This window comes from Amphiprion ocellaris, chromosome 16, assembly GCF_022539595.1.
Source record: "Amphiprion ocellaris isolate individual 3 ecotype Okinawa chromosome 16, ASM2253959v1, whole genome shotgun sequence".
Classification (NCBI taxonomy): Eukaryota; Metazoa; Chordata; class Actinopteri; family Pomacentridae; genus Amphiprion; species Amphiprion ocellaris.
The window spans coordinates 3,568,262-3,594,543 of NC_072781.1; the positions used below are offsets into that span (position 1 = coordinate 3,568,262).

The 26,282-nt window shown below is 40.5% G+C and overlaps 1 long non-coding RNA gene across 4 annotated transcripts in view; it reads right to left on the minus strand.

The window, feature by feature from the left end:
- The window catches only part of LOC129350826 (uncharacterized), a 55,689-nt gene that overhangs the window by 20,509 nt on the left and 8,898 nt on the right, over nt 1-26,282 (minus strand). For 3 of the 4 annotated variants that reach the window (XR_008604358.1, XR_008604356.1, XR_008604359.1), the window contains exon 2: nt 14,597-14,768. The exons of the other annotated variant lie outside the window; for it this stretch is intronic. This is a non-coding gene — a long non-coding RNA (uncharacterized LOC129350826). The remainder of the gene's footprint in view (nt 1-14,596; nt 14,769-26,282) is intronic. 4 annotated transcript variants of the gene reach the window in all.

The window sequence follows — 26,282 nt, forward strand, 5'->3', positions numbered from 1 at the left end:
CGTGTAAAAAACAAGCAACGTTGATTTTTGCTGAAGTATTAGCATATAAATTACCCGATGTAAATTGAAATATTTAATAGTCAGTGTTGAGAGAAATTCACAGACATGTTTGCTGAACATGCATCAGAAGCATGTGAAATTTTTTCTGTCTTTTATCACCAAAATTGAAAAATTTTGTTACCTACCAACCTACAATTTTGTCTTTTTTGAGCTCTTTATCTGCAGAAGGTGTGTCCGTTTAACTGCTTCTTATGTCATTTAGATGCTATTATATACAGACTTTTTAGAGAGTTGTCCAATTTGGCATTTCTTTCCATAATGGTACCCTACAATGGTTAAAAAAAAAAAAAAAAAAAGTAAGAAAAACTATGGTTAGTTATGGATCCTAAATTACAACTGTGAAACATCTAAGAAAATATCACATACAGATAATTAACTGGTCACATCAATCAGGCTAATGTCTTGGTCATGTAACTAAATATTTGCTAAGTTACTGTTTATGGCCAAATGAATGAGCCCAATGGGGAATGAGTGCCTGACCTTCTGAGGAAAATCCGTGCATTTATAGTATCACAAACTGAGTGTCTTTGGTGTCATTTCTGTGCAAAATCCCAGTTACTGATGCATGTTCCATCACCCAGTGGTTATCTTTCTGCAGGAGAAAGTAGGTGGAGCTAACATGAAGCCACTTACTGTTTTTCTGGAGCTGTTTTCTGATCTCATAGAACATTATTGTCATTTCACTTTGACCTTATATTGTTTTGAAGATGTGGCCCAACTGCCAACTGCTTAATGATATCACTCGGGTGACGTTATTTGGACCTTTGGGAAGTTGAGTCTCCAAAACACCCCTTCAGTTACTGCTTATCACCATGGTTGTCGCAAAAGGGCACAAAATTTTCGAGATCACTCCGTTAAGTATCTACTTTCAATGTCATTTCCTCTCTCTCACTTAATCACACAGTCACAGGCTGGTATTGTGTTTCAGTCCATAACATAGACAGGGCAGAGTGTTGAAATGTGCTGCCTGTGTGGTTTTCTTGCTAGAGATTCATCCTTCAGTAGATATATACACGATACCCATCCAAACACGCAGTAGACATGCTTGTGTTGAGCTTTTAATCACTTACATGTGAGAAGAGATGCACTAAAGAGACTAAAAGAGTTCCTAATTTAAGAGATAAGCTGCTTGAAATGTTAGAAAGCATTATTGTTTAAAAGCTTAAATCCATATGTATGACTATCTTTTAGACTAACTCACTTAACTATGTGCAGATTTTCAATGGAAAAATGGAGTCTTTGCCCACAAGAAGAGACTAAAAAAGTGAAGAATATATCTGTAGCATTGGCATGAAAGCAGCAGACTGTGCTACACTGATAGCATACCAACCCTGAGCCTTTGTCTAATGAGCCCCTATGGTCTCCAGATCAATAAAGTGTTAAGTGGCCCTTTGAAAATAACACTGTAGTGTTAAGTTGGTCTGTCAAGTGAACAGTCCACAAGCTGGACAGCAGCACTTCAACTGAAGAGCTGCCATCTTGTTAACATGGATTTACTCATCACCAGGTTCAGACTGGTGGACTTGCCCACTCGAGCATATACACACAGAACCATAGTCAGACAGAAATAATAATATACACTCACACATGCAGATATTCATGCTTAATAGATTACCGAACAGTGAAAAATGGTGCCGGTGATTTAAACCACATAACACCATAAGAGGCGGCCAACGACGACGGTGCTGTTTTACATGCCGCCCGGCCTAAAACAATACTTGCTTTGGACATAAATGGCCAGGCTGACTTGTCAGTACATTAAAATGAGTAATATAAATTTAAGACAACAATAAAGCACTGAAAAATGCAGAAATCACCCTGTTTTATTGACTGAACTGGACCTCCTCTCCCACCTTAACCACAGCCAACTCCATCTTTCCAAAGAGTCACATTTAGCCTCACTCTGTCTCCCACCCACAGCCTAGCAACACACACACACACACACACACACACACACACACACACACACACACACACACACATACAAGCTAACTTTGAGGGCGAGCTAGCGAATTCCTGAGGGCTATCGGGTTTCAGGTTGCCTTGGCGACCAAGCACGGAGGCAGATCCATTAATCATTGAGAGCAGTTCACTCCAGAGTGGAGGTCAGACTGATTGCTGTGGATAGGGTATCATCCCAAAACACACACACACACACACACACACACACACACACACACACACACACACACACACACACACACGACACATGGACCAAAGACCTTGATTTGAATCAGAAAAGATTAGTCGTCTTCTCCTTTCCCAACTTAGCTTCATTGCTAAGACACATACAGTATGCAGACCCTTAAACCACTAGTGCAATGAACACACTGCACTGAACATCCAGCAGTCCATCTCAGGATGCAAACACATCCTATTAACACTGCTCACCTTATTGCTACTTCAGCACTTGCATACTTTATCCTCACTTTCTCTTTCTTTGGCTGTCTTTAGCCCGACAACACACACACACAGAAAACAATCACGTTGTCTAGGCATCGGGATGGCTGCGGCGGTGTCATGTGACGTGGCTGCGTGGAGCCGAGTGGATTAAGAGATTGGAGCTCCGCATTTATTTTTCAGGGACTCGGCTGAAACACTAGACCTGCACAGGTGTCTAGGAAAACTGAGAGAGCAAAAAGAGAAAGACGGAGAGAGAGGAGATGGAGATGGAGAGAGGCAGGGGAGGAAAAAGACAGACGGGAGCGGAAGGAGACAGAGACGAGTTATATGAAAAAGCTATTAATTTCCTCCAGATGAATATCATATCTTTGTGTCCACATCTGTCCTTTTTTGGTTTTTACATTCCTGCCTCTTCTGCTGCCAACCTAAAATACTGCGTTGAGTGTTATGAATGCATTGTAATGTGATGATTATTATTCTGGGATGCAACAGATGAGTGGAGGGATGGCACAGAGATATGCGTAGCTCTAAAACACTGGCCAGTATTGCCTAAAAGAAGGAATTTTAAAACTTTAGACGGATAACTCATATCTTGTGCGTTTTTTCTAGTAGGCGTTCAATACTGGTAGATATAAAGAGGCAGTTAAGTGAAAAATGAGGAGGTGACACAGGATTTAGGGACTTGGATGCCTGGGTTGTCTATGAAAAGACATCCAATGGTCAAAGGGTCAGTCTGCAATCATATTTCCTTGCTGAAATGATGACTTCATAAGAAAGATTCCATAGTACTTTAACTAAATTTAGCATAAGCTACTAGTGACAGAATACAATACCATGTTCTTCATGGAGTGTTACATTAATTCGGGATTAAATGCAAACTTCTTTTGATTTTTTTTTTTTTTTTTTTTGGTTGTTTTAAAATTGAGATAACAGTTCACATCCATTATTCTTAATAACCTGATATGAGCACCAACCGTGGATCTCCTGTCACCGAGTGGTGTCGGGTTGCTTGACTTTTAGTTGGACCTTCACCTGACAGCGTGGTCACCTACAAAATTTAGAACTATTATAACACAAAGTAGGAATGACATCTCTCAAAACTGTGACCAGAGTTGTGGTGCTTGGAGTTCTATGGAGCTGCAGTAGCAGAGTGGGGTTAAAGCAAGGATCAGGTCACCAGTCTAAAATGGACTGAGGCCGCGACACACTAAACTGACCTCAAATAAGCGGTGGCACCAAAAAACGTGAGGTTATGATGTTTGTGTCATTTTGTAGACTTTACACAAGTGAGCGAACCTCTAAAGTGCACGTAGGCTCTGCAGCTAACAGTTTAACATGTACTTGATGTGGCTCATAATATGTGGGATATACAAACTGAGAATTTATGCTGAAAAGCTGCAACTAAACTCTTGTTATATGGTATATTTTGGTCTCTTTTGGCACTGTAAAAAAGGAGAATCAAGGGCCAAAGTGGAGAAGAAAGAAGGCAGATTATGGGTGAAGAAGATGGATGAAATCTCTGATTTACTAGACCGAACAAATAGTCAGAGAAATCTTTTTTATTGACTTTCTCTGCTGTCGATTCATTGTAATAAACAACTTCCAGTAAAATCTGACTGACACCACTGGTACTGAATGCACTGGAAAAAAGGCAAAGGTTGACTACAGATGGTCAAAAGTGGAAAGTACCCACAACCATACAATGCACGCACACACACACACACCTACACACACACAAGCACATGCATGTGTATCTATCTCTAATGCAGTTTGTCCAGCCAGATTTACGGCGTCCTGGGAAACTTGATGTAGACGGCCACAAATCAGTGTGACTATGAAATAGAGAGCAACATGAACATTTCCACACACGTGCACGTGCACACACCAAATCTAAGCACATTTGTGTCTCACACACACACACACACACACACACACACAGACTAAACTGCAGCCATGTGAGCCTGCACACACATGCAAACACACACCGACTCGCACAGGCACGTGCACATGCTCACATGAAATATAGGTAGAGCCACTGCACCACTGAACCGGCTCCCAAAGGTGCCCACTAAATTTACTGGCTCCTCCAGCCACTTCAAAAGCTCTCCATAACTTAGAGGCCAGACGATTTTATTGTTTCATGGAAGAAAGGAGGGTGAAAAAAAAGAAGCAAAGGAGAGTGAAGGAGTGAAAGATACATGTACTGGGGGAAAAAATAAAATCCTCCTTTGTCTCAGACAATTAAAATTCCTCTGGTTGGGAGGCACGTGCACACACATCCACAGTGTGCACACCCTTTTACAAACTCATCTTTAATCTCTAGGGATAAGAACCTCAACTTTTGTACAACTCAGTTAGCTGAATGGCTCGGGTTTATGCCATTTATAACACACACAGAGACACAACAGAAGACAAACTTGTAGGATTTTTTTCTGTTTTTTTATTTTTATCTCCATCTGTGCCTCTTTCTTTCTCTTTTTTTGTACTTGAACCACCCTGTGAGCTGCAATCAGTGCAGCCAGTTAAAGCTAATGAAGCCAACACCCTTCTCCTCCAGGTTATGAGGCAGTGAGCTGGTAGCACAACTTGTTAATGTCTACTCCAATCGTCACACTTTACTTCTCACTCCAGAATAGTGATAAGCGAAGGTTATGCGTGGTTGTGCGTTCACACCGTAGACCCCAGTTAGTGACACTTTTAAAAATACAAGCCAGTTAACTCTCTCAACCCCAACACCTTCTAGTTTGAAAGGTTTTAAGAATAAGCAAAATTCCACCATTTATCAGAGCAAAAAACTGATAAAACGAAACGAAAGAATTGTGGGATCTTCAACCTTCTTTCTGTGTGTGGTATCCCACCATTCTGTCAGGAAACATAACCAAATCTTAGCTTGAAATCATATTTCATCAAAATCTCTTTATTTTACGACTCATTTCAAAATTTGCTAAATATAAATAGTGTCCATAAAGAAACAGAACAATTCTTGCCTCCTTGCTGCAATTGTGAAGCTATTAGTGATTCAGCTGCCAACAAAAATAACACGACACAAATTCAGACACTTCTTGGCTGAACTGCAGGCAGTGTTTACACAGAGCAGATGGTAGAGAAGTATGGAAAGAAATTTAAAATGTAAGTAGTAAAAAATGTATAGTTGCCTGTTTTTTCCAACTACTGGATAAAACCTGAGGGAAAATGTTTTACATGTTGATTCCAACTTTCCAAATTTCTGTAAAATAAACAAAGAAATTTGGCTTTTTTTGTGATTTATATCTTTTTAACTTTGCCATATTGCACAGATATTGATATAATGGAGTTCTGGCCATGGTTGTACTGTTTCCATAGAGGTACAGGACTTTGTATTGCTATGAAAAAAGCCCACAGTGAGTAAAAACATGATGGGAACAAAAAATGTTCAGAAACTTGCTTTTTTGTCTGTCTAAATTGGTCTAAGTTGTTTTCGCTGTTTTGAAATCAAAGTTAGAATAATAGTTCAGCTACATGGCAGTATCTTAGAGGACTTGTGTGTGCAAACAACGTGTTTTTGTGTCTGCTTTTGATTTGCATTCAAATGGCTGTTTGATCTCGTACGTCTCCTGCTTAAAAGTCACGGCTTGTGTGTTTTGCACTTCTTTTCCTTCTTCTTTTCACATGTCCCATAACATTATCAGTAATCAAATACATTTGCACCTCAGCCATTCAGGTAAATCCACAGCACACACAGTGATGGGTTAGATGAGACTCTGTATTTGGCAAACTGAGCTTCCCGGCAGGTGGTCCACCAAATGTTATCTTACTGACCTGTGTCCTCGTACATACACATGCAACACACACACACACACACACACACACACACACACACACACACACAAACACACACACACACACACACACACACACACACACACACACACACACACACACAAACACACACACACACCCAAGCCAATTGAGTAAGTGCACAGGGGTGATCCTGATGTGATAAGGAGGCCTCTGGTTGTGGGATTTACTGACTAAATCAACCTGAAGGAGAACAATGACACCAGACAGACACACTCTTATAACTGAGATAAATTACAAGATATATGATGTTGCTCTGCTTTCATTTTCTCCCATTACACGTCATGTGCGTTGCTTCTGAGCAACTTTATGTGTGTGTTTGGCTACCGTCGAATAATAGAGTAGTACCATCTGCTCTTTGATGGCTAAGGCCAAAAACTCCCAGCATGCAGTTGGTGGTCTCAGCTTTAGCCACCCCACAGATTGTCAGTCCATGTTTGTATATGTATGCATGTGTGTCTCTCTCTCTGTGTGTGTGTGTGTGTGCGTGTGTGTGTGTAGCTTCTTCATACACAGATATGCTCTTGTGTGCACGCTGCAGCCCACCAAGTCAGAAAACCCCAGATGGGACGAGGGATCATATTCTTGATTAAAAATGACACGGGGAGTTCTGAATTCTTCTGTGTGTGTGTGAATGCATATGCTGTGCAACACACACCCTCTCCCATATGTTGGTTTTGTACCTGCTCACACACTGAGTTAGGTAAAAGCTTGGCTCTCATTTCCTGAACAAGTTGATAAATTCCAGATATCCTACCCGCTACACACACAAACTGGGCTTTTGCGTCGATGGAAATGGAAGCGTGGAGCGTTCGCGGGAGGCGCATACTTATTCTACGCAATTAACCTTTAATTAAGAAGGCAGAGGCAGAGGTGAGGCAGCAAAGAGCCACAGAGGAACAATACGCTGTCTGTTCATTTTACCGGAGTGTTGTGGCCCTGCAGGCTCAGCCTGAGTCGCTGCTGGGTGGCTGATAGATAACTCTGGTTCTGAAGGGCTCAGAGCATATTAGAAATGGGGAATAATTCATTTTTATGAGCCACACAGGGGCTTCTTTGACCTGAGAGTAGTGTCCACTTTGGCTTATTATCAGCATCAGTGTTGCCTTGGAATCAGACAATCAGATCTGTTTCTTTTAGGATTTTGCTTTGTGACAAATGTGCTACAGAGGCTTTTAATAGCTCCTCATAATACAGATATGATAAAACAATTTAAAGTCATTTTTATCCTTCTAAAAATAAAGTCTTTGTCCTGCTAATGTCACGATTGATGACAGGTTTGTGCATCGGTTTAATTGGTTGTTGGTTGTTTGGTTTGTTGTACATCCAACACTCGACCAGTTTCCAGCAGATGTGCTTTGAATATATTTTGTCTTTAAAAAAGCTACATTTTTTCCCATTCTTTTCCTTTTCCTTTCATAAAATTCTCTAAACATTTATTGTCACCACAGGATGAACTCATTTTCCATTTTGGACTCTATTAGCCTCCTTTAAAGTGCTCTTCATAATCTCATTTTATTTTAGTTTGAAAGAAACCCACAGCATTTCCTGTAGCGTTGCCCTAATTTTACATATTTAGCTCCTGGTCAAACCCAAGAACAGAAAAATATCCTCAGTGTTTTACATTCCCGCTGACATTTTCATATCATGAAGTGCATGTACTAAACAGGGCAGCCTTTACCAACAGTTTATTTTCTGTCATACAGCATTAGAGGTCGGCTGCTAGGTTTTTTCCAGGGCCGATATCCATACAGAGTATGAGTCATAAGACCATTAACCAATGTTTGTAACCAATGTACAGTTAAATTGCAGTTAAAATGAAAATCTGGACTCAAATTAGACTGAAATATCTTTGTTCATTGACATTTTTCATATGTTCAAATAAAAGAGATTTGACCATTTATTCTTTGATGATGATAAAATACTACTCTTGCAGTTTTACCAGTCAGATATCACTGAGAGGAAGATATTGTTCGATAATACAGAGTAGTCACTACACACTGAGAGAGCTGGATGTATCAGAGGCAAAGTAGAACTAATTTAAATTGATTTATTTTCTATTAGAAATTACATAAAAAACACAATAATTGGAAAAATGATACATATTGGATCCAATAATCAGTCGAACTTTTTACAAGTCTTCACTTGTGCGATCATGAAGTCTAACCCCCCTCATTAGTACTGCATGTACATGCAGAGATGTGAATCACATTCTGCACTGCAAATATTACTGGCATTAGAAGCTGCATGGCGGTCTTATATATAATTTTAAAGATGGTTTATGTTAAACTTTGCATAGAATTTGCCACTTCTGGTTAAAAAACGGGGGAAAAAAATAACAATTACTTTTATTTGTGAAAAAAATGAAACAAGAATTCGACATTTTTGTCAAACCTCTATTATTATACTGTTTATTACATACTACTCTGTTCTAGACTTAAATATCTGATAAATATGTACTATTGATATTTATTTCCACTTCAGACAGCCACAAAATAAGGAGAACATTTTTACGTAAAATCAAATGCTTTGCGTACTTTAAAAATTCAAAATGAATTCAGATTCTCTTTCACCCTGATCTCATTTGGTTTATCTCCTGCTGTTAATGCCCTGCCCATGTGTAATCTATTTTTGAGACAGCACCTGGCAAATCAAATTAAGTGTGCCATGCACACCTCACATGCTTTCTCTTCACTTATTTATTTGTCTCTTAAAAAACATCAGCTGGCCTCTGATGTGACGGCTGATCTGAAGCGCTGAAACGGGACTTTTTACAGCAGGTAGCATGGAGAGGAGATTTGCTCCTTTCCTGTCAGATATATCTTTGCCCTGCGCTGCCCTGCAGATCGCTGCACACACTCCTTTGACTATTTATGGCAGCAGTTAACTCCCAGTGCTCTGGTTAAGAGCTTCAGCAGCAGGTGAAGCCGGAGATATAGCGTAGAATCGTACACCAGACCTGACACGACATTATAGCGCATAAACTTACAGAGATGAAAAATAGCACAGACCCGACTCACCAGGGTTAAAGATTAAAACGTGTGCGATTGTGTGTGTTTTCGGGCCAGTAGTGTGATACCAGATTGTTTCCAGACTGGTGTTTCTGTGAGGTTTTTTTGGAGGGGGAAAGGGAATACGCTCTGCCCTCCTTTTACCACAGCTCTGCCTCTATCCATTCACCTGATGGATGTCGCCCAAGAGGCTCACAAACACACTGCAACCTGCAGGATCAGGAGAAACGAGGGGACAAAAGAAGAAGAGGAGGAGGAGGAAAGAGAGGACAAAGGAAGAGCAGAAAAGAGATATCAACTCAACAAAGCACAATGTCGCTGAGACTGTGCGTCCAGCCACTTCTGTACAGCTGTATTCTACTTTATTCCATTCTCTGTGTGACACACAGCTTAGTGTCCATTTTCTCTTCCTCATTCCAACAGAGGGATCCATCCCTCAGGCCAAAGACCGTTTCAAAACAGCCTTTATTGTAGCACACTGTTTCTTTTGATTACAGGAAGGTCTCACTTTACCCCACCACTCCATAGCTGTTCGTATCGCGTTACCTGCCGTTGTGTGAGTGTGTGTGTGTCTGTGTGTAAATATACATGAGTATTCAGCTATGTAAGCATGCAATCTCCATGCATATTGTTTGCGTTTCAGATTAAGGTCTCGTCTTGACTGAATCGAGCTGCATGAGTTGTGTGTTCTCTCTCATTTCACCTTGAAATTTGGGGCAGTTTTACCTTGATGCATTCTTTTTTCCTTTCAAAGGAATCTGTTATATGTAGTCTGCCCGGCTCTACACGGGTTGTATACTGGTTTAGAAAGTTCCAAAACATACATTTTCTCAAAAATGCATTGTTTTTAGCCGTTTAGACATGCATCTGTGTTATATATCGTCATACATGCTATCCACAGCATATATCTAAAGTAAGAGGCCGTCTGAATGCGTTTCATATGGAAAGACTCACCAAAAAGCTGAGATTAGAGTCGCGTAGCGTTTAATAAATTGAATCTGACTGGCCAATAAAACCCTGCCGTCTGCTCCGGAGGGGTCACTCCAGGGTCAAGGGCCCAGCCTCTGATCCAGACAGACAGCCTCGATTCCGTGTTTTCCGCAAAACACAAATGGGTGAAATTCATACTTCAGCAATGTCAACTTCCCTCTGCAGCGCTGCCACTTACAGCACAGGCCTCGGAGAGTACAGAAAGAGAGAGAGTGGAAGAGAAGATATATCCTGTATCATTTCCTGTTCTGCCAAGCGATGTCTTTCTGACCTTGTTCATGATACGCCTCCATGCTTCTCAGTATCCTCCTCCCTGGTGCTTTTCTATGGGATTCTGTCTCTGCGTCTTCTTGTCTTTCTCACTGATGCTCCGTCTATCTGTCTGTCTGCCTGCCTGTCTGTCCCTCTCCACTGTACCTGCTTCCCTCTCTCTTCTCCTACTGTAAACCCATGCATGTAGCTGGCAGTGGAGGGGGCACATTGCGGGCCGACTCTGGGCATATTCCCTCTCCCTTTCGTTCCAGGCGTCCCGCCAGATGCCGCCTTTCCCCTCTACACCCATTTTTGACCACATGGTCAAGAGGGAGTGTTTTCTGTTGCTCTTGGACGGCGCTTTCAAAAAGCCTTTCCTTCGCCCTGTCTGTCTGTGCTACACGTCTGACGAAAACTCAGACCCCTTTTTTCCAGCCAGAAGTGCTAGTTCTGGCATCGTGAACAGCCACCTCCACCCCCCAACACACACACACACACACACACACACACACACACACACACACACACACACACACACACACACCTCGCCCCCCTCACTAAAACACCAAATATTTCATTTTTGAAGCAGGGACGAAGAGGGGAAAAAAAGGAGATACAGTATATTTATGAAAACAAACTGGACTGATGCTTTGACAAGTGCAGTTTAGATTGTGGGTATATACCAACAGGTAAGGTGAGAGGCAGGTAAATGTAAACGTTCATTGCATTACCATCGACTGCTGGGCCTCTGATGTACGTTCCCCCGGTTTCTTAAAAGCTCTCCTCTGACCAAAGTCTAGCTTCTTCTAATTCCACACAGAGCTCTGGGAATTTATTAAATTACCTAAAATGATCACATAAGAAAAAGGGCTTCAGAATTTGCTGACATGCACAGGATAAGCTTTCAGAGCTATCTACAGAATCTCTTTAATTCCCCAAAAGTGTGTGTGTTCGAAAATGTCAAAGTGCCTCAGAGCAGCTTTTTCTTTTTTGCTGAGTCCATTAAAATTTCCCACATCCCTCTTTTTGTAAACAGGAAAATGATGTGATAAAGTGAACCAGTGTGCATAGATGCAAATACTGATAGTTATTATTATATGGTTTCACATCTTTCTTATTTTTTCTTACTTCTTACTGCAACAGCTGTTTTCAGTTTTATTCACTTATATACAGAATATGTTTCATTTATTTTGTTAAAATATTACACATGGAAGGCAGTTCTTGCAGTAATCGCATAATAAGTAAATTCCTATTAAGATAATTTTTAGGTTGCATAGAAGGATTATCTAAAATTTGAGTCGATCTACCAGTTATTTGACAAATTGATTATGCATTTGATGCATAAATTGTAATACAACTGTGTAGAAAATCTCAATTTTTCACCATCAGGATTTCCTAAAGTCCAAGCTGGTGTCTTCAAATTATTTGTCTTGTAGGACCAGCACTTTAAAAACTTGAACATACTCATTTGACTATCAAGTAAGACACAGAAAAGCAGCAAAATCCTCACACTTGCAATGCTTGCAATGCATTTTTTTCCATGAAAGCCAGTGTCATAGTCATTTTATTAAGATTTTCTAAATAATTTGACACTCTTTCCACATTTACCTTCAACTAATTCAATACACGGTATAAAATGCACTTATTGTCTCTTATCTAGTCACATATACAGTGCAGAGTTTAATTTCTGTCTAAATTGTGGTTAAAGAGTATCTTTTCACTGTTACAAGCCTTGGCCTGAGTACGGAAACGCCACAAAGACAGCTACACAAACTCCACACACACAAACACAAAGCGCCGTGTTAATGAGTGTACTCTCCTTCTGTTTCTCACCCCATCAGGGAATATAAAGTTTAACAAGCGTTTTGCTATCAGTGACCCTGAGGAGGAAACGCACTCACCGCAGAGAAAGACTACTAATTACCCCCCAAAACTCTGTGGGTGTCTGTGCTGCTCAATGTGAGAGTGTGAAGCATGATAGGATGCATGTATTTGCAGGTTTGTTGCATTTCAGCATGTGTAGGGAGCATGACACCCACTGCTGTAAAGTTTCAGCGGGAGTTTAAGGAGCCGGAGGAGGCGTGTGCATGTTTAAGAAAAGGTTGAGGTGGTAGTTGGGTTGAGCAGGCTAATTTATGTCAGCACTATACTGAGCTCCTAGATTTATTGATGGTAAGGCAATACGGAGAGATCTGCTTCTTCAACAACGCTCTGCAGCTCCCTCCCACCCACCACCCCTCCATCCTTGCTCTCTCCACACACAACTTAATGCCCTCCACCTTCCACCTCCTACCTTCTATTAAACAACATGTCTGTCTTTCACACCGATGCCGACTGTAACTGTAGAGGCTGAGCTGCTGCTGTGCTGACCCAAGGACATATGGTCCCGAAAGAATCCATTAGACGTATTGGGGTGGAGATGGAGGTGGGAGGTGAGGTGGGGCTGTCTCTGTCTTTCTCTTTCACACATATACAGACACACACACTTAACAGCGTACATGCTCCATATCCACCCTTTAGCCGTCCCCATAAAATGACAGAATTCTTGAAATTTGTAGGGGGATTAGTGCAAAAATTGTCCTTTGGAGGAAAAGTGAATTTACCAGCTGAGACGGGACAATAATTTGCAAACGGGTGAAGTGGGAGTATTAAGGCACGGAAGGAAAAGCCCTGTAAATTTTGGGGAGCGATGTCTGTTTCTCAGCATCAAAACCCATATGACTTTATTCTGCACTACTTCTTATCGTCTTCTGCAGTTATTTATGTTAAGAGCACCACAGGATGTATTCTCTTCAAGCTAAGAATCCCTATTAAGATCCTCTATTACATGACAACTCATTTATACTCAATCTAACTTCTTGAAGGCTTGAAGGTTTTCCTTGTTGGGATTGTCACTAATAGTCTGAACTCTGGATCCGTTTCTGGACATGTTTTAATCTTTTCACTTTAATCTCATGTGAAAAAGTGCAACTTCGACTAAGTATCTTCTTATTCAGAAGTGATATTTGCACGGACACATGTAGTTTCCCTAAGAGTCTTTTCAGTGGAGCAGAGAAAACTTCAAAGTCTTGCTGCAGAATGCTCAGTATTTTTATATGCAGGCCTGGGTTCTCTCCCAGCCGATGTCCTTTCAAAAGAACTGCAGGCTTATAAAAGCCATGTTAGGGTTATTATGTACATCCTATCTGCTTCAGCCTCCACTGACCCTCAAACTGTGTGTGTGTGTGTGTGTGTGTGTGTGTGTGTGTGTGTGTGTGTGTGTGTGTGTGTGTGTGTGTGTGTGTGTGCATGCGTGTGTGTGTGTGTGTGTGTGTGTGTGGTCATTAGGCAGAGCTACAGTGGAATCCGTTTACTCTCAATAATTTCGCTGTTCGGTTTTTGTGAGCCTGAGAGGAGGAACGAACATCCTGAGTTTATTGGCCATTAGAGAGCTCTAGACGTGTGTGTGTGAGTGTGTGAAAGTAAAAGCGCGTGTGTGTGTGTCAGTATGTGTACGTCAGGAGAGCCAGTTTGTTTGGCTAAGTGAGGCAATTTTGGTCTTTAAGTATCTCATGTCACTTCCCCTCAAAAGGGGGCAAGTGATACAAGCGCTCCATTCTTACCAACACACACGTACAGACACACACACGATTCAGTTTCCAATGTGACTGGAATATTTGTACTCATGGATTAATTTCTAAACGGTACATTTGTATTTAAATGCTTGCTGTGCAAACTAATCTAAAAATGAAAACAAAAAGTATAGACAATATGTAGCATTACAATAGGAGGCTTTAGAGTTAATTCCTTTTCATTTGAGCCTCTAATTATTTTCCTTCCCCTCCAGTTGACTCACTCACTATTGTTTTGCGTGTATCCAAATTCAAATTAAACTGACTGATGTAACTGAAATCAAAGTATTGGATCTCCCCACAATAGATTAAGTGCAGCACTCAGAGAAAACAGATGAACCTCAAACACGTTCTTCGTAACGTCGCAAGAGGAAACGTACACAGTCGCTCGACAAAAGGGGCCTAATTCCTTTAAGTCTGGTAAGAAGTTACCTGATTGGTTCTTCGGGGTGGTCCCCTGATTAACCTGACCAGCTGGAAACCAGACGACTTTGATCTGTGATTGGTGAGGCCACTTATTGAGGTCAGCCAGCGTCTGCAGTGAAACCGAGACGGCCGGTGATGAAGTATTTGAAGAACATCGCTCCAAAATGAGACGTGACACCTAATTTCACCAAAAGAGAAAAGAAAAGGGGGAAAAAAAACATGATTGCTGGCATGCACGCGAATGAACTCATAGTGATCCATATTGAATTCATCAGTTCACCACAGGTCAGGAAATCAATTTGTGTTTGCAATCAGAGGTTTGTTGACAAGCTCTTAAACTGGAGGGAAGATTGAAGGTTACAGGTGCATTAAACGCTTTCAAAGGAATATTATTTTCTGATTTTGATGTTCAGCATATCATGAAATAATGATATAGACTGATCGAACAGATGTTCAGAGGAGTGACCTGTGCTCCATTGTTAAGTAATACATCATAGAAACAGTTTCCTGCAGTCTCCTTACAGTTACATGTGCTATCATTCATTTGAGCGGCTGAACTATGCCTACAGCAGTATGATTTGATCATACAGTCATGTCACCAGAAGATGAATTATGACAGCAAAAGCTTTAACAATAAGGCAGTCAATAAATTTATTGACATAAAGTTAATCAGATCTATCAGTTGCTCATTTGTGTCACTTATGAAGCAAAAAATGTCAATTATTCTATAGTTTCGGCTTCTCTAATGTAGTTTGTCTCTGTTATTGTTGTTGTAATTAGAATATTTGCGTGTTTTGCACCATTGCTTAGGCAAACAAGACATTTTTGCAACATTTTCTTTCACTTTTTCTTGACATATTATCATAACAGATTAATCGATACTAAAATTAATCGTGATTATTTTCCAACCTGGTGAAGTAGCATCATGCCGAACATCAGTTTTTGATTTCTTTTGTGTCTGTGCTCTTTTCCTTCCATTTGCCCTTTCTCCTCCCCCCTTTGCTTCTTTGTCACTGCTGTAACTTTTTCTTTTCATATCCCCCGTTGCTCGAGAGGGAAGTTGAACTCTGAACAGCTGTGTTGCTCCCTGCCTGTTGTGAGTTATGGCGAGCTGCTGTCTTCTTGGCTTTTATTGATAATATTACACCGGCTGATGTAAATATGACTCCGGCTGCAGCCGCCCTGCCTGCCCCTTCTGTCAGCCTAATGCAAAGCTCCGAGTAGCATCTGCGTTCCTGTGTGTAGGTGAATGAATTTAACGTGTGGCTGTGTGTACAAGAGAAGAAGACGGTCAAAGATTCCCTGTGTTTTTTGTGTGCGTGTCATATTCACTTCCTGACCCCAGGACACTCCTTCCCAATGTAGAAGCACAACGTGCACTTTGCAGGAAGCAGCGAGCCGAGATCGGTCATGATAAACGGCCTCAAGTCTTCAGTTGGCTAAAAGAAGATCCTGTCCTCATGCATCTATATATTTTTTGTCTGTCTATGCTGGGCTGTGACTTCCCGCAGTGCTGTAAATAATATGTCTTTTCACCGGTTGATGTCTCCATGCGGCGCACACATAGGAGCACGGCCGGATTTTACTGCCGCATCTGATTTTATGGGTGTCGTTTCTCTTTACATTCCTCTTTTGTGGCTGCATTAGAGAGTATCAGACATTCTTTATCATTATTTAATGGAAACAGAAAGAAGAGAGAGAGCGAATCCTGATCAGAGTGCTGCTAAAACAACTGTAAGAAGACACACACATTTTGAACCACCAGCTGCACTGCAAGCACTGATTAGGTTTTTGCTGCCCTGACCTGAAGGTGTAAATTCTACATTAATGCCTCGTCTATTAGCTTGACTGATTCTCTCACAAGGTAAAGATACAGCACACACACACTTAGCCTCCACACACACCACTACACAGACGCATTCAGAAAAGCCCACGGAGATCCATGCAGCTGCTGTCCACCCACACACTCCAACCACACCACCCCCTCTTCACACACAAGCCCACTGTACCACATTCACTGCATTCTGCCATTCCTCTAACACACACAGGCAGGAAGCAAATGTGTCATTTATTAGGGCCTGTTTCCAATCTGCGCTGATGATGAATATCTCCGATCTCCCCCTTCTTGCTGCTTCTGAATATTCGGAGACAAAGGCCTCTTATGAAATTATGCTGTCATTAGAATGACTGCTCTGATTAGATAGTGGTGCCGGATTAGCCATCTGCTTGGCTTTTTGGCAGAGAAGTGATACGATCAGAGCTAATTACTATGAATCCCCTTCATAAGAACACATTGGAGGGTTTAGTTTTAAAATATGATGTGCCGTATTCATTTTGAGCTGCTAAAACATTTCCTGCAAGGTGGAATTCTTTCATACTTTATCATTCCATGTGATATTACTGATAAAATGTAATAGTGTTATGTTTGTCTTGTTAAAATTCGGAAACTTGCTTTTGAAAGGTGAATATAAAGAGCACATTTTGCAAATAAACATTAAGGATTGCACCAAGAGTCAGATTGTAAAATGAGATTAAATACATGATATAGAATGTGAGATTAATCAAATATTCAAACATGGAGACTTCAGCTTGTTTTTCTTGGCTTCTGAAAGCTCCTGATTGAGAGACAGATATATAATATTAAAATAAAAAGTATTTAGCCTGCTACACATATCAAGTCAGTGAAACAGCTTTCTGTTGTGAACCCGCATACCCCATAATAACATTCTAGATTCTCAGTGGACGCTGCTCAGCTTGCTTCCACATGTTGTGCAGCGTTAAGAATGGAGATGGTTGTGGGCAGTGTGCTGGTTGCAGGAGGTGCCACTGTGGAATGGACATATGTAGCAATTTATCACTTGTCTCTCAGCACATGTGTGGGTGGCCCCGCAGTGGGTATTATTGCAATTTGCGAGCAATTGACAGTAATCCCCTCTTTCTGCTTGTGTGAAAGCTCATCATCCCCCTGCCCGCCGAGAGGCACGTCTTCATAGAGATGACCTCCGGAGCCGGTAGGAAAAGCCGTGGGTCTGTCGTAGCGCATGTTCCATATCATTTTCAGCTCATCTCGAACTTTATCTAGGTGGTCTGGGGAGGCCTCTCTACTCACAACGAATTCCTAAACTCAAGGAAAAATCCTTGCAGACGGCAATCTATGCAGGCATATTCAGCTGACTTTATGAGAGAGAATCTGGCCGTAGCATTACCACTTGCTTCACAGCAGTCAACAGACAAACATTAATTCATGACACTGTTTTCAGTTTACAACAGGAAGCAACTGTAATATGGCAGTTTATATCGGTCTATGGTGGTATGGAGACCTGACCAACAAAAGAAAGTCTTCATTCAGAGGTGAGACAATTTCTGCTCCTCACTTCTGAATAGGAGGTAGGGGCAATTATTCTTCGTCTGAGTGGCAATTACACTCTGTTGCTGAGGATTTGATATCCCTTTTCCACCAAGGCAGAGTGAGGGTTGATTCCTAATCTCAAATCCATTCTTTGTTCGTTGATGACCTAAAAACCAGCTCTCAGCCAAAAAAAATGGTTCAAGAGCATCATTGACTCTTTGCTGGTCTAGAACCAAGAAATGCTTACATCAGGGCCTGATGGCGGGACTATTGTGACCGACTAAATCTTTGTGTCTGCCACTAACAGAGCTTGTTTGTCTGATTGAAAGAAGAAGAAAAAACAGAGCTTCAGTTTAGATGAGAAATTGAAGCAGCAGTGCGTCCATTGGGAAGACAAACTGTCTTGTTGCAGTGTGACAGAAGTTCAGAATAAACCAGAGGGAACCTTCACAGTGAAGTTCCCTCTAATTCATTCTGAACTTCTGTCCAAAAGTTCAGAAAAAACTAGAGGGAACTTCAATATAAAACCGGTTTTCAAAGAGACATATGCAGTGACATAATGATGTGGCTCTGCGGTGGTTTTCGAGCACGTAGAAAATCAAACTGGCTCTTAGAAGGTTCCCAAGTTGAACCAATTCCTAAACAGCACCAGCCCAGGACTATAGAACCCAGTTTGTATTGGTGGAAAGGTTATGTAAAAGGTGCTAACTGCTTCTCCACTGTCCTCAGTGCATTTATCAACAACGTTAAGTTCTTTTTCAATCCAGGCAGCGTGCTGTGTTGGAGCTACTGTGTAGAAATCAAGGGAAAGAGATTGATTTGGTTTGGCTTTTTAAGCACAGAACTATAAAGCCAGAGACCAAAGTTTGTGTCCCACATGTTGTTTAGTTTAAGATACTAAAACTCTTGGTTAAAATCAGGGTAAGATTGCGGTTTTGGTTGGACACAAAGACGGTGTGTATGGTGTTGAACCTCAAGTCGCTGTTTAAAAAGAAAAAAACTCAACCAAGGGTAGTATATTTTTGCTAACCGTAACCCGAAGTGTTTTTCTTACTCAAGAGCAGCAATAACTTGTTCCAGATACATATTTTTTCATTAAGAAGCCTGCTCCTGGCAATTTTGTTTTGAAACATATTTTTGGTTGAAAATTAGTCACATATGAATGTATATTGTAGTATTATTTGACTGATGGTTTCCCAAAATCACAAAGTATTCAGGCTACAAGAGCATTACCATTTACTGCAGGACTTAAAGGAGTTGAAAAAGATACGTGTGCAGATCACTCACTTATATTTATAAAAATACTAGAAAAAAATATGCGTGAGATCAGACTTACTGGACACCTTTTCAAACAAAGTGTAGAAAACAGTTTACAGTTTTGTACCTACTGAAGAGACATTTTTCTATTTTGAGATTTACTGTTATAGTTGTGAGTCCAAATACAAATTGCTGTAATTTTAAAGTTTTGTTCTTGCTTGAATAGAAGTTTTTAAAAAGTAATAAGCTGAACCGCTGGCATGAACAACAATCCTATATGGAGAAACTAAACCTTAGTAAAGTGTAATGATGCATGCGGCGGTCCATCAGCCAAAGCCCCATCTTTTCTCTCAAATAGCTGTGGTTGCCATATGCTCAGACTCACTATAATTGTTAGTTTCCTGGACAAAGTGTTCAGAGGTTTGCAGGCATTTAATATACCCTGCAGGCAGAATTAAAAAGCAATCGTGAAATCCAATGCTTCCATATAAAAACAAATGAGTGATACGCTGTGCCACACTTCTATTTACAATGTAAACACTCGCCTTCATCCTCACAGTATCTCACATCAGAGACCAGAAAACAACAAAGGGTTTGATGGATGGTTTGGTTTAATGTGAGAGAAGTCATTTAGATGATGAAAGGAGACACGTTATTAATGGGTTTCTTGAAGGCTTCAGAGTAGAAATGAGGTTTGCAGATCTATAACTAAAACACTGAATGCATCAAAAATGAGAAAAATGAAAGTCACAGCTTTTCTGCACAGCAGCAGCCAACCAACAAGTGATCTGAAGAATACCCTTCACTTCTTGTGGTGATCTGAGCTGTGACGACAGCATCAGTCAGTCCAGAATCAAAGTTACTGTACTGTTCACTGGGAAAAATGAGCAGCCAGCTTCAGAGAATTTATATTTTCAAGTCATTGCTTTTATTTTATTAGTATTCATTATTATTAGCCATGCTAGCAGCACATCTCCAGAGACAGCGTTGGTCTGTTGGTTGGTTCGTCATTTTAGTCAAGAGTAGACATGAATGAGCGCAGTGGATGTTTTTCCATCTGCTGATAAAATCATTTTTAACCACTGCTACTTAATGTCTGCCACAAAATGGACTCTGTTACATTAGGAATTTAAAGAACAGGACCAGGTTACTGGAATTCTAAATTAAACAGCAAAAAATAATGGTTTCGTTCAAAACTGCTGTCCAATGATTGGCCCGAAAACATCCAAAGTATTAAACACAACAAACTAGCTGGCCACAATAAGTAACCTGTAACATTATTAGACACTTCACAGCGGTTTGATCTCAAAATAATCTTCATACCTGATCTGCATGATTAGTCTAGCTGCTGGAAACAGCTGCTCAGCTGGAACAGATGTCCACAAGTACTGTTGCAGCAAATTTATCAGCCCAGGAAATCTGTCAGTATTCACTTCCATCATTATTAAATGTGTCATACTCAGTGTGGAGTGTTGCCAATACACTTTATCACTTTAGTTTGAACGTTGTTGGAAGCATCTAAACCCTGGTTTAGTGTTAGCCTCAGGTAGCTAGCTAAACTAGACAGCTGACAGACATCTTTTTCTCACAACTGTATACTGCAGAGTTTATCAGCACCACTGCACTCATTTCATACCATTACACAGGCGATCAGCAAACACACCTGTAACCCTGTCTCATTAACACATAAGAGGTGCCCCTGGTGGGACATCCAGGTACTACATCAACTCTACAATACATTTCCTCACATGTATGTCCCTTATCTTATTGGTTAGCATATCTTTTATCAATCAAATTGTTCACGACACTTAACTGATTAACAATTTATCATTAACATCCATTAGTTCAGACTGAAATGTCTGAAATCTTGGTGACTAGAAGGTGAATCCTGCTAAACTGTATAATTCTCAGATTTTAATCTTGAGCACTGTCAGTAGAGGGATATTTTTGGTATTCAGAGAAAAACCTTCAACTTAAATTGGATGGATTGCTGTGAAACTTGGCACGTTCATGGTGCCACAATTATGAATCCTAATGACTTTGATGATCCATTTGACTTCTTATCAGTTTTCTTGGGAAAAACTCCAATATCTCAATTTAGCAAGGTCATACCAAGGAACAAGTTTACACTGTTGTAGCTGACTGAGCCACTTAATAGAACTGGGCTGCTGTTAACAAATTTTCTTTTTACCTGTGCGTGTCCTCCAGCAAATACCTGTTGAGAAAACAACCTATGGACTGGCACCAGTTTTGTTCTTTCCAGATGCCATATCATAATGATTCTGACTGCCTGACTTTTCCTCTAGTGCAACCATGTGGTTGACGGTTAGGGTTTTAAAAGACATGTCTCAACAACAAGTCAAATATGATGTCTTGCTCGGGATGAATTGTTATAACTATGATAATATTACTGAAATCCTTTCTTCCTTTTTTAAAATTTTAATCTGTCCACTGCTTTGGTTTATGATCAGATACTGTCAAAACTACTGAATTAACCATCAGAATTTACCATTTGTGTTTAGTGCTAATTTAAAAATGCTACCATGCTAAACTTGGATAGTGAAAATCTTGAATATTAAATCAGCAAATCATTGTCACTGTGAGAATGTTGCAATCCTGGCATTACCATGTAAATTAAATACTAGCAGGGCCACTACTGTAGCAGAGCTGTAGACAACTGAGAATTATTACGAAAAGAAAAACTTTTCAATCCGATGTGTCTGGACACAGTAAAACAAATCACCGTTACTAAAGATTCATTGTCAGTCATCTTCACGCCATAAACACACCATGTGATATGATGTATAATAAGACATTTCTCTGCAGTACAGTATCAGTGCAAGCACTGACTCTATCATGGAAGTATTTACTGCCCATATGGCCGGTGACACGGGGTCAAGCCTTGTGTTTCAAGTGAAACCACTAAGTGTAGTAAAAACCCTGCATACAGGACTGGATACAAATTCAAGCATTAGCACATTGCTAATTACTGCGGCCACTTTTAATAAATTCTTTCCTGACATACGAGTTCCAGCACTGTAAAAAAAGGAAGAATGCTGCATGAGGAAAAAACATTAAGGAATACTGGAGAGTTATAGCTCTAAGTAGGAGGCTTAGGTTGTATGTAAAGGAATATCACTGGAGTACCTGGTTTGACTTGAACTAAAAATTCTCTTAAAGAATTCACTCAACATCTTGAGCAAAAATAGAAGCCCGGCCATCCAAGTCATTTTTTTCTGAGTAAATGTGATAAAACCCTTCAACAGTATAGCTCTCTGTTGGTACTTTAACGTGTTGTTTTGTGTTCCAGTTCCTTCACTGTATTGGTAAACCCAGTTTCCAAAATAGGTTCTGATTCCAGCTCCCTCCTTAGTCACAGCGAAATAACATTGTGGTATCATATTCAGGCTGTCTTTATATTTGTTTTAGGGGTGGAGTAAACTCTTCCCTCATGTTTCTGGCCAAAAGTGGGATTTATCTGCTGTTTCAAATGTTACATGATCAGAAGCAATTGGTTATCATGATCCAATTATACGTCCCAGCCTTCTGTCTACTTTGATGCAGAGCAGGCCGAGGTTTATCTGATCCTACATATTGGTCCCAGGGTGGTTTCTTAGTTGCTTGCCGTAACAAAATACGCCAAAGGCGAAGGAGCAGGTTAATCTCGAGCTAGATTTGTGATTTATTGTGAATATGCAGAACTGCAAACTACAGCGACTGCACATGGAAATCCATATAAACTGTTGCAATTCAGTAAATACATTTTTCAACTTAAACTAAGGGGTTATCTTTAGCAGGGCTAATCTTTTTTAGCAAAATAAAAAATCCTTTCACAGTAAATCATAGTAAGATCTTGCAGTCTATAAGCCCATACAAAAGAAAACACATACACAGAGAGGCTGCACGCTTTAGCCTGTAGCCCTATTTGCCAAGTTATAGATGATAATAATACATACGGCCTAATTCCACACTGGAGTGTGTTCACAGTCGTTTAAAACAAGCCCAAGGCGTTGATATAAATCAGTGTATGTGTGAAGCTCGTATACCTGCATGTCTGCACATTGCCAGTTTGACAAGAGACAGGTCTGAGGGGATTTCACCATAAAGGTTAGCAACCGTGAAATATCTGAGAAGTGCTGGAACCGCTCTCCTCTCCAAATTATAGCCAAATGCATGCTCTACAGCCTCAGTGGTCGAGGGGGAAACGCCTTGGCAGCGCATAAAGGGCTCAGTGTGCGGCTGAAATGACCATTCGACTCCTGAAAATAAACAGGAATCAAATGGAGTGATTGATCGAATAAATTAACCTCAGCAGCGAGCAGCATTCTCGCTCTGACTTTCTCACTTAAACACACACACATCTACTCATCAGCTCCAATGACCGGCCTTGTAGAAAAACAGACACTTGTTGCTGTTTGCTTCAGTGCTCAGGCCAGCTGTAATTTGGGTGTAAGTTTGTTCCACAGCAGTGTGGTGTTGGTGGTGGGTGAGCAGTGGCCACCGGGTAATTGATTTTACTGCATGATTGCTCTGAGTGCGCTTAATTTTAGGGGGTTTCATTTTTCTTTTTCTCTTCAGAAAATGGTCAAATTGCAATTATGTGCAATGTAAATGCACCTAAAGCAATTAGAGCGTGATTTTTATTTGCTGAAAACAACTTGTCTGGTAGTTTCAGTGACATTTATCAGTTTATATTTCTACCCAATGCAGCCCTTTGATTATTTTATGTTAGATTTAGGTATTTAATCAAATGACAACATGACAGCTTCTGCAAATAATAAAAAAATAATTATTAAAGGGTTTGTTATCATAAAATTTGATTACCATAGTTTCATAGATGAATTTAGTATTGCCAATGTTGTCTTTTTTGGATGTTTTTCCCCTTAATGGAGTAAAATAATTAGTCAAGATTGGATGTTTTACCTGTCTAAAATTGATATATAAAGTAAGAAAAATTTCATATTTGCAACTGATTGCCAGCTCATATTAGCACAAATCTGGAATTTACATGATTTAATTTGTCATTTTCAACACCACTTTCATACTAAACTCATAGAGGCCAGTTCTTATATCCAACAGTTTGGCTTTGAGTAGATAAAATAAAAAGATATAAGTCCGTATGTTTTCTGCCCGATTTTGTTGATGCTGCTGTGTTGGTGCCCTGTGATGATCTCCAGCTAAAGGTGATGCTCCGCTGACCTTTTAACTGCCTTTTAAATCGCTGTGTTTTTACGCAGGCCTCTTTATTCCAGAGTGAGCCTGAAATGTAAACTGTCCAATCTGATGAACCTGCCGACCAGTCGCAGCTTTATGAAATGAAGACAGGACTCCAATACAAGCTCACCCACCCCTCCGACCCGCCCCTCCATCCCTGCTCGCCTGTGTGGTTTAGTGAAATCTCCCTCTTGCGCTATAGGATAGCCCTGGCCTCTGGGGTAACAAGATAGATGTAAACAACCAATTATTGGATAGGCCCTCATTCATATCCCCTTAACCAGTAGAGACACAGAGGTTCTGGCTTTAATAATTTCATTCTCTCTGCCCAACTTTTGGATGTCCGTGCAAGAGAATGATACTAATCAACCCCTTGTTGCGCTTGTCTCATGTCGGTGTGTGTAGAAGTCTTGCAGAATAAAATCCACACCCCACTCTTGCATGCCACAGCCCGTGCAACACACACACTCGAAACACACATCTTGCAATAATCAGCTCAATTAGTGGAGGTCGTGGTGGAGAGTGGTCGAGGTGAGCGATGGGAGGTTGTGAAAATAGGTGGTTGGCTATTAGGAGAAACGTGATCTCCATTCATCAGCGGCCGTAATAATTACCGTTGCAGAGCTGGAGCCCTCTGATCAAACTGATCCGTGGAAACAAGTGGTTTACAAACACTGTCAGGGGCCAGACGGGGGACCCCTGTCACACACCCAGCAGCTCCGGCCATGCCAAGCCCAGCACAACAACGATGCTTTGTGTTTATCTTCATATTTTAATTGCTTGCTCAGATTTGTCCTCTGTGCTGCAGCTACAAGCCAGATCCTGCATCTTCAACCTTTCTACCCTCTGGGAGAAGTTCTAGGTAGATGCAGCAGGCTTATCCTGGGGTCACAAGATGCTAACAGGTGTTGATTGAAACACATCAGCAGGTAAGTAGAACAGTTTGATTTTTATGCCATTTTATCCCAGACAACTCAATCTGCACAAACAGTATGTCTAGAAGTGAACAAAAATGCTGGATGCAGTAATAAATGAGGTGATAAACAGCTCAGAATAGCATCTTAGAAGGGCCATGGTGGTCCTCAACAGGTGGTCCAGCTCCCTGTTTTCATTATGTCTACATTAGTAGCCAGCATTCTCAAAAAAGAATTCAAATTACTCAAGATGTAATAGGTTTATTAGCCTGCAGGGAGACTCAAGTAAAAAATTAAATGAAGAACTTTACCAGAAAACATCAGCAAAAATTGAATTAAAGCACAAAAACACACATTTCTACATTTGTTTCTCACAGCAGCTCAGATAAAAAAGAAAGAGGTATTTTCTTCCTTGTAAGGTCAAACGGATAAATAATTCACTCCTGCTTTACAGCTCTTATCTGAAAGGCCTTTTGATATGAAACGAGGAATAAACTCCACTGGAGAATACTGTGGCCACTGTGAGGGTGGAATTGTAGCACCTCTGTCGCCTTTGGGAGAAGCTCAGCTGGTGCTTTGGGCTCAATTACGAGGCGTTTGGGGTGTTTGGGTTAGATGGATGGAGGCGATAGGTTTTATCTGACATCAGGTTAAGATTTCATGTCTGTCAAAATGTGTTTACAGGCGCTTATAGTTTCACTCATTGGCCTTGGTGGAGCTTTTATCCGATTTTTATGAACTGTCAGAAATGAGAATATTAAATTATCGCACATATTATTATTATTATTATTATTATTATTATTATTATTATTATTATTATTATTATTATTATTATTATTATGTTTTCTATGGGAGTTGAACTTTCCTTCTCGGTGGTATTTTCTCTCTCTATGTCTATATAAGGTTAAATAGTTTTTCTCACTCTCCCCTCTCAGCCTCGGTCCCCTGACGATTACCA